General features: G+C 41.2%; 1 protein-coding gene across 1 annotated transcript in view; it reads left to right on the forward strand.

The window, feature by feature from the left end:
• The window catches only part of TBC1D8 (TBC1 domain family member 8), a gene marked incomplete in the record, with an annotated part of 2,215,010 nt that overhangs the window by 1,195,042 nt on the left and 1,009,895 nt on the right, over positions 1-10,073 (forward strand).

Raw genomic sequence — 10,073 nt, forward strand, 5'->3', positions numbered from 1 at the left:
GTGCAGAAAATAGTTGAGGGGGCAAGAATTTACTTTTGAAAATGACGGATACCATGGTATAGGAAAAATAATCAAGTGGGATCAGATCAGTAAGATGTTTGGACTGCAGACTAGATTGCTTGCCCTACCAGGGATTCACATCAGAATGTCGATAGAGAAAAGGATAGGGGAATCACAAGTGAAAGACCTGTTCTGGTAGTGTTTAGTTAACTCTAGAACAGAAGTGGATGTTAAAAAGGGATAATTAATGGGGAATATAAAATGTTGCATGGTAACTGTAAGACACTATCAAAGGGTGTTTGAAAACATTGGGAAAAGACTGGAAAAGCAATTTACAAGAGAACAATGGGAGGACATATTTATTATTCCCAAGTATGCAACAAAATCCAGATGTTTTAAGTTCATAGGATCATAGCGGAATACTAGGTTAACTGTTCTGCAGGGCCATTTTAAGCCAAACTGGTAACCCAAGATCAGACTCAAACCCTGCACCTTGTTTCCATGAGGCAAGAACCTTAACCATTATGCCAAACCCATCCTTCATTTAGGCAGTTTGCTTGAAAGTGTTTGCATATACATTTTTATACCCCAGGTAGACTTCAAGACTTTTCCTCAGGTAGATAGCAAATGTTGGAGATGTGATGGAGGTAAGTGGGAACATAAATTTTGGGAATGTAATGAGCTGGCAGAGTTAAAAAAAATTATCTCCAGAGTATTTTGTAAGAAATATTGGTTGAGCAAATGGTTGTAACTAAGGAAATGACACTCGAGTTAGGCCACTGGATCTGAATTGCCTAGACATAGTAAGGCCCTGTCAAGTTTAATTCTGTTGGCTACCAAAAAATCAGTTACTAGAAAATGGAAATCATAGTCTAAACCAACAGTGTTTGAAGTACTGAATTTTGCAAGAGAGATAAAATAACTGAAAGGGGGATCTTTAGAAAAGGGTAGGAGCAAATTACATAGAAATATAGAAACTGGTAAAATACATGCAGAATAACATTCGGGCGAAGGAGTGAGGTTTAAGGGAAGGCAGGAATTCAACAATTTGGACTGATAATTACAGACAAAGAAAAGATGTGATGTATAATGTATGTAAATTGAAAAAATGTTAATTTGGTTTACTTTTGTTTCTGTTAATGTACACTTGCATGTGTCTTAAGTGATAATTTAATAAAGGTGTTTAAAAAATTGTCTTGGAAAAGCTTACTCTGCCACCTTTTGAACCAGTGGCTTCTGCAACTGTAAAGTTTTGAACTTGGAAAAACATTTTGCAAGTAGCCTTTGTTAGCCAGAAAGGTTTCTGGGCTAAGAACCATAATGGCATGTCCCCCCCTTCCTTGTTTTGCATAAGGATGGGGTGTCTCTTAGGAACAGTCTGTCCTTCGTGCCTAAACTGGTTAATGAGTTGTTTCTCAACCAGTCTGCTGTTCTGCCTACTTTTTTTCCAATCCCTGAAATCAAGAGTGAAAGAGTTTTGCACTCCTTGGATGTGCACAGACAAACTTAGATTATATTGGGATCGGATTAAAGACTTTATGGAGACGGATCAGCTGCTTCTCCTTTCTGGAAACCAAGCTGGGTAATCCTGTTTCCAAGCAAACGTGTTAGTTGGATTTTATAGACAATGTCCTTTTGTTACTCCTGTCATGGTAAATCTTTATACTGTCTGGTTAACGCCAATTCCACTGTAGCAGTTTTTATAAAATAATTGCTTCCAGGGCTATTGTAGAAGCAGCCATTTGGTCATCTGTTGGCACTTTTACAAAGCAGTACAGGGTAGATGCTTTACCTGCAGCTTCTTTTGCTAGGTCTGTACTGTTTGGATTGATAGATAGCTCCACTGTTTTTTGGTCCAGTTACACTTTCAAATTGATGAGCTTTGGGTATCACTCAGCAGTACTGGAATATTGCAGCAGTGATCTAAGGAAGAACGTAGTACAGTTGTTAAAGAACTTACCATAACAGTAAATGTCCTACTGATCACTGTTGCAGTATTGCTTCTTAACCTCCACCCCCTTTCTAAGTCTTGTTGGCTGTTGTGAACTGAGGGGGGACCATGCTCCCTCCTTTTAGCTTTCCTTAATTCTTTTTGCTACCACTTCACCTCGAGTGCCTTAGGGTCTCCTGCCATAGTCTAAGGATCTTGTGCTCATTCTTCCATTTATGTACTACTACTCCTGGGAGCATGGGTCATGTGTCAGATGTACAACTGTATAGAAGTTTTTTGGCTGTGATCTTCTGTTACTGTCAATTCTTAAACAACTGTGTTTTTTCCTCCAAAATACTGACATTAACTGATATTCTGTTCTTTGACTGTAGCCAAGGAAGACATTTTGTCCACGATATTTATTTATTTATTTATTTATATTTGTTGACCGGGAGTGTTCGACAGGACGTAGGTCCATTTTCAGCAGAGGCCCGGTGAGAAAAGCTCCACAGTTAAAATAAACGAACAGTAGTTACACTGGATTACATAGCGATTAACAATTTACATAACAATTACTTACAACATATTTACAGATGAAAAACATAGTACATCAGTAGACAACTAGAATCTTTTTCTGAAGTACATAACCGATATTAACAAATGTTACAAGAAAAAGTTCCTGCTGTATAATAAGTACTGGCTTATGAGTATCTGAGCTTGCTATAATCAAGGTAGTTAGTGGAGTGGAAAGAAAGGTAGAGTTCGGATGGGGTGGGTGATATTAGAGTGGGAGTTGCAAGGGCATAGCCAGCATATTTTTAGGTGCGCTTTTAGTAAAGTTTTGAAGTGGGTGCATGATGGTTTGGAGGTAATTGTGGGTGGGAGGGAGTTCCATAATTTGGCTATGGTGCAAGAGAATAGTGCTTCACCAACAGAGTTATTGGCTTTAGTGATCTGCAAGTGATTTTTGTTGCTGGATCTTAGTGGTCTGGTGGTGCGATAGGGTTGGAGTAGATTCTGGAGGGATGGGACATTTAGTGGATGGTTTACTAGTTTGTGGGCGAGTGAGAGTTGATACCATTGAAGGAGGTGAGGGAGTTCAAGCCAGCCCAGTTCAGCAAGTGAGAGACAGTGGTGACTACGGTAGGATGCCCCTGTGGCGAATTTGGTGACTTTGTTGTAGCAAGTTTCTAGCTTGTTTAGATCGCATTGCCTCAGGTTGGTACATATTGGAGAGGCATAAAGTAGCATAGAGATAAGGTGGGAATTTGCTATTGAAATCTTACAATAATTAGTTTTACTTGATGTTCATGGTGTTTCATTGTTGCAGTCATTAAACTTGGGTAATCTGCTGGCAGGTTGCCTTCAGTCAGCCCAATTAACAAAGTCTTGGGTCCCTGCGTCGGTTGTTGTCCCTTCTTACATGACGTCAGGTAGTCAGGGGTATAAAACATGCAGCCAATGCCATTACATCAGACTTTCTTGCTGCGTGGTGCCCGAAGCAGAAACCAGTCGGCCGACACCTGAAATTTTAATTTTCGAGTTTCAGAACCAAAGTCTTCAACTTAAAGCTAAGTACCCCGCTGGGGAAACTTTTTCTTGCTCTTTACCGATCAGTAAAAGTTAAAAATTGTATTACTTGTGGGAAGCAAATACCTCACAAGGATTTTCATTTGTACTGTATTCCTTGCCTAGACTCTGACCACGACATACCTTGCTGTTGATTTTGTGCTTTATTTAATCATTGCACTATCCATCGTCAGTACATTTTTGCATCCAAATATTTCGGTTCTCGGTTTAATTATCCAGAAATGGTGGTCAGCCATCTGATTACCGGAATACCGAAAAAACGCAAAGAAAGAGACAGGCCATTGAGGTCCAAGACTGCCGACGACGCTCCTCCTAAGCCAGTCGCTAGTTCGCCAGTACTCAGTGAGGCACTTTCGCAGCCCCTGATACCCGCTACTTCTGATTCGCAGGCCTCTACTGAGACCCATTCAGAGTCCAGTATGCCGCAAGATGCTTCACATTTTGAACCCATGGATGTCTCTACCTTGGATGGGTCCAGAGCCGCTGAGCAGGCACTGGCTTCTGAGGGTGTAATCAGGCCTACAGACTTGCATATTAAACCGACACCAACTTCAGTGCTAAGGCCTAAATCTCGATCTATGTCTAAAAAACAGACGCCCAGGCCACATGTTCAGGCCCCTATGCCTAAAAAAACAAATGATCAAAATGGCTGAAGAATTAATTACTCTAATCGGGTAGTCAACCCCCCTCCCTCCAAGAGGCCTAGAATTGAATTTGACTATGAATCTTCTGAACAGGACTCTTTCTTCTGACTCTTCTAATGATCTGGAATTGTCCATACCTACTTATGAGGACTCTGATGCAGAGGAATCCATTCCCTCTGCTTCTCTGCTTGAGGATTTCTCTTTTGGGGAAATTTTACATACCTTAAGGGAGCATTTCCACTGGGGAAAGTCAGGATTTTTCTGAATCCAGAAAGAGGCTTGGGATTTCCTTCTTCCTCAGCATAGGCCTTTGGCTATGCCACCTGTACTAGCTATTGTGTTTTCGGAATCAAGTATGGCACCTGATTCCTTGCCTTTAGCCCCTAGCAAACCAGACAGGTACTACAGGGTTCCTGAGTCCCACAAATTCCTTTTCAAAAACCCTATTGCAGATCCTGATACCATTTCTCAGGGGTCCAAGGGCATTAAGGCTTCTACTGCTAAAAATCCTACCCCTTCTGATAGAGAGTCCAGGGCGCTGGATAGATGGGGTAAAAAGGTTTATACTTCTGCAACCTTTAGCAATTGGGGCATTAAACTGTCAATTCCATATGCTAAAATATCAACAGCACATCATGGGACTGCTTAAACAGAAAATGTTGATTTCTGACGTGTGGAGAATAAAGATTTGCAGGACTAATTGCATTCAGCTGAACAAGTTAGCAAGCATACTTTGCAATGTGGTTTTAATTCTTGAGGCCTCTTGTAGGGCTGCTGTTACAGGGTCTGTGCTTAGAAGGCATGCTTGGCTTAAGGAGCAATCTCTGCCTGATCATGTTAAAGCAAAACTTCTGGATGCACCTTTATAGCAGGACCGCTTATTTGGCAATAAGGCTGAAGTTCTATAAAAGATGGAAGATAAAGCTAAATTTATGCAAACTGTGAAAGACTTTTTACAAGAGCAACCTCCTAGATTTAGTAGACATTGGCCTACTAAGAACTGGTCCTTTCCAGCTCCTTCCAGAGCCACTATGGCCAAAGCCAGACATTCAAAACCACCAGGTTTCAGTCCCAAGGGACTTTCAGATCTAAGCAATGGGGTGCTTCCACTTCCAAATCTGGAGACAACAAGGCACCACCCTATGGTAAACAAAATTACCAAGCACTTAGCTCTTAGCCGCCCCTTTGGGGGGAAAACTGGCAACTTATAACCCAGGACAAATGGGTTTTAAATATAGTGTCCCAGGGATACAGATTTAATTTCCACACACTGCCAACTCCAACCTGGTGGCCAGACCTGCCCCCAAATCAGTGGGCAGAGGCTCAGAAACAAGTACTTTCCCTCTTAAACATGGGGCAATTCAACTAGTACCAGAAGAGGAAAAGAGACAATGTTTCTATTCCAGACTTTTCCTAGTACACAGAAAAGACCAATCATGGCATCCAATTCTGGACCCGTCTACTCTAAACACCTTTCTGGATATTCCAAAATTCAAGATGCTGACTTTTCAATTACTTCCTATGCTAGGTAAGGATGCCTGGTTGGCGACTCTTGACCTAAAAGAGGCTTACCTGCAAGTCCCAATGAGGGAATCTTGCAGAAGATTCCTACTCTTCAAAGCAGGCTGCATGCATTATTAGTTCTCTGCAGTGCCCTTTGGCTTGTCTACTGTGCCCAGGGTATTCACAAAGTGCCTGGCTCCAGTAATTGCATTTTGCAGGCAAAGAAATATTCAAATATATCCATACCTGGATGATTGTCTAATTCAGGCAGAAAACCAGGCTATGCTTCTAAAACATCTGGCGTTTGTAAAAAGACTTCTAACCTGTCTAGGGTACACCATAAACAAAAAGAAATCTCAACTGGTTACCCTCTCAAAAAATTACATTCCTGGGTGCAAGCTTGAATACAACTGCCCAGATGGCTTTCCTGACGCCAGAAAAGCAAATTAATTTGGTGACTTACTTAAAAACAGGTGGCCACAAAAACTCTACTATCTGCAAGGCAAATACTGCAAGTCTTGGGGTTCATGGTCTCATGCATTCTTCTAATTCCATATGCATGAGGAAACTTCAGTGGTACTTAAAAAGTTTATGGAGTCAGCATTGTCACAGCCTGCAAACAGTGATTCCTATCATTCCTTGCCTGCGCCTAGAGTTCCTATGGTGGGCAGAGGCCTGCCACCAAAACAAGGGACTGCCATTCACACCACCCCCTGCCACCCAAACCCTAACTACAGACGAATCAGACTATACATGGGGGGCTCATCTGGCAGGGAAGTGCATTCAGGGCAAATGGAGCCCAAATCAAATGCACCTTCATGTCAATCAAAAAGAAATGCTAGCTGTACAGAATGCACTGACCGCCTTCAAGGACTATCTTCATCCAGGACAAATACTGATAGACGGACAACACCACGGTTATGTGGTACATAAACAAGCAGGGGGGGGGTACACATTCCTACCCCCCTCTGCAGACTAGCCATGGCATTGTCGAACACGGCCTTGAGCTGCCAAGTACAACTACAAGCTCAATTCCTGCCAGGAAAGCAGAATGTTCTGGCAGACGAGCTAAGCAGAAATCTCATTAACCCTCACAAATGGAAATTGGAACCACGGATTTTCAACATGTTGACATGCAAATGGGGATCCCAGACATTGATCTTTTTGCCTCACCCCAAAACTACCATTTGGACAAATTCTGCACAAGAACTCATCACACAAAAGCCTGGAAAATGGATGCTCTGTCCTTCAGCTGGAAAAACCTATCAGCCTATGCCTTTCCCCCTCTGCTTTGCTCTCCAAAGTTCTACTAAAAGTCAAACAGGACAAACCAAAAATGATTCTGATTGCTCCAGACTGGCCTCGCCAACACTGGTACCCACTCCTGCGCAGTGTGTCACACATTTCTCCGTGGCACCTGTCTCTGATACCTTCCTTACTGTCTCAGCAGAAGAACCAATTTCTGCACCCTCAGCTCCAAACATTGAATCTTGCAGCTTGGCTAATCATTTAAATTCACCCCTAACATCTCTCAGCAAATCTGTGATGGATGTCATTTTGGAGGCGAGAAGACCTAGTACTAGAAAATGTTATGCTGGCAAATGGAAAAGATTCTGTGCTTTGACTCAATCTCAAGGGATAAGCACAGCAGTGCCCAGTTTACCTCAGATTTTGCAATACTTAACTGAGATGCTTCACAAGGGCCTGTCTTTTTCTTCCATAAAAATCCATACCTCAGCCATTTCAGCTCATTATAACACAGACCCCCCCCCTTCTCTTGTCCTCTTCTAAAGCAGTATCTCAGAGGGGACCTTAATTTTGTATTGGAGAAACTCACTCTACCTCCTTTTGAGCCAGCTGCAACTGCAGACCTAAAATTTCTTTCCTGGAAAACAGCCTTCCTTTTAGCAATCACTTCAGCCAGAAGGATTTCTGAATTACAGGCCCTTATGGCAGTGGAGCCTTTCATCATCTTTCATGCGGACAGGGTGTCACTCAGGACCAATCCTTCATTCATGCCCAAGGTGGTATTCAGTGTTGCTTTTAATCAGTCCATTCAATTGCCAGCTTTCTTTCCCAATCCGCAGAACAAGGTAGAGCAGATTCTGCATTCATTGGATGTACACACACAACTCTGATTCTACTTGGACAGGACTAAAGCTAGAAGAAAATCTGAATTACTGGTAGCATTTGCTGCAGGGGCAGAGGGGAAGGCTATTTCAAAGCAAACCATTTCTAAATCGATAAGCCATTGTATTCATTTCTGTTAGAAGCACCATGAAAAACCTATCCCCCAGGGGATCAGATCTCATTCCACCAGGGCTGCATCTACTATAGCAGCCTTTCTCAGAGGTGTTCCTACCAGGGATATTCTAGAAACTGCTACCTGGAGTGTTCAGTTCATACTTTGACCAAGCATGAGCATTTACCATTTTTTTCTAAATCCAGAGCTGGCTTTGCCACTGCTGTTTTGCAGGGTGTTATAGCTGGTCTTAATGTTGTATAAATCCATCCTTCCAACCTTATCTTAGAGGAGCTACCCAAATGTAATGACTGCAACAGTGAAACACGAACATAGTACAGTTGTGTACACTTACCATAAATGTAGATGTTGTAGTGTATTCACTGTTGCAGTCCTGGTTACCCTCCCTCCAGCCCCCTGCTTTTCTTTTACTATATCTCTCCTTTTTTTTTTATTATGCTTAAACGCCTTTTTGGTGTATTTGCTTTTGTTTGGAGGTGTATTTTTGTGTTTCTAAATTTTTATATATATATATATATATATATATATATATATATATATATATATATCTATCTATATATATATATATATATATATATATATATATATATATATATATATATATATATATATATACACATATATATATATATATATATATATACACACACATATATATATATATATATATATATATATATATATATATATATATATATATATATATATATATATATATATACACATATATATATATATATATATATATATATATATATATATATATATACATATATATTTTGCTCCCCATTTGTGGGGCACCTGACATCTGGGGCAAGAAAACTGATATAATGGCGTTGACTGCATGTTTTATACTCCTGACATCATGGAAGAAGGGACAGCAACCGATGCAGGACCCAAGACTTTGTTAATCAGGCCAACTGAGGGCAACCTGCCAGCAGATTACCCAAATGTAATGACTTCAACAGTGAATACACTCGAACATCTACATTTATGGTAAGCATACATAACTGTACTCTTTTTCTGGTCTGAAATGCATGCTGGCACAAATGTATAAGCAACATTTAGGACTGCAGTTACTGAATGACAGATATTAGTTTCTGACTTTATATCCTTCAGGTAATGTATGCCAACACAATACCTGCTCTACTTGATACCTCCTAAATATATAATTGCAGTATTTAAACCTGGATGACATGATGCTAAGGAGGAGGATGGACATCCTATGTATCCAGGAGACAAAATGGAAAGGCAGTCTAACAAAGCCACTTGGTTTGGGATTTGGTGTCTACTAATCAGGTGGAGGACAGACTACAAATGGTGTGGTAATTGTGGTGAAGGAGAGTCTTCAGAAGATGAGGGATGTCATCGGAATTGGAGATAAACTCGACAAACTTCAATGTAAAAATAGGGCACTGTTCATAACCTCAGCGTGTGCCCCACAAAAGGGTTGTGATAGCAAGGAAGTAAGTGCATTCTGGCAGTAGTTGTAGGACCAACTAGATAAAGCTGGACAAAGTGAATTGGTGATGATAAAGGGGGACTAGAATGCACATATCGGGGCAGACAGAATAATATGTAAAGATTGCCTGGGTACACACTGGGTTAGGAAACAAGAATAAAGGAGAACAGACAATTCTAGACTTGTGTGTGACTTATGGCTTGATGGTAGCCAACACATGGATGAGAGAGAGACGGTCATAACTTCACATACAGGATTGGACAACATGCAAGGTAAGATAGACTTCCTCCTAAGGAAAGGACATTTGGGTACAGTCAGATTCCAGATTCATAGGTTCATAGTTAGGTACTAGGCTATCTGCCCTGAGGGCATTTATAAGCCTAGCCAGAGTGTGTTGGCTTTCACCGCCCCATTGATTAATTAACTGATCCTCTGTCAAGTCGAGCCAATGAAGTGATTCCAGGGGTGTATTTTCTGTTACCCATCCACTCGTCAAGGTTTCTCTTGAAGAGTGTTAGGTGAGGGGCTCTGCCTGTTGTAATTTGGAATTTTGTTCCAAAGCATGGGGAGTCTCTGTGACGGGAATCTATCCCTCCAGCATGTTCTATTTATTGTTGTGGCGAGGTTTAGCTTGGATCAACATGCAAGGTACAGGATGAGACTTTCCCAGGAAAGGACATG

The sequence above is a fragment of the Protopterus annectens genome, chromosome 5.part0, assembly GCF_019279795.1.
Source record: "Protopterus annectens isolate FY-2018-M chromosome 5.part0, PAN1.0, whole genome shotgun sequence".
In the NCBI taxonomy this organism is placed as follows: Eukaryota; Metazoa; Chordata; order Ceratodontiformes; family Protopteridae; genus Protopterus; species Protopterus annectens.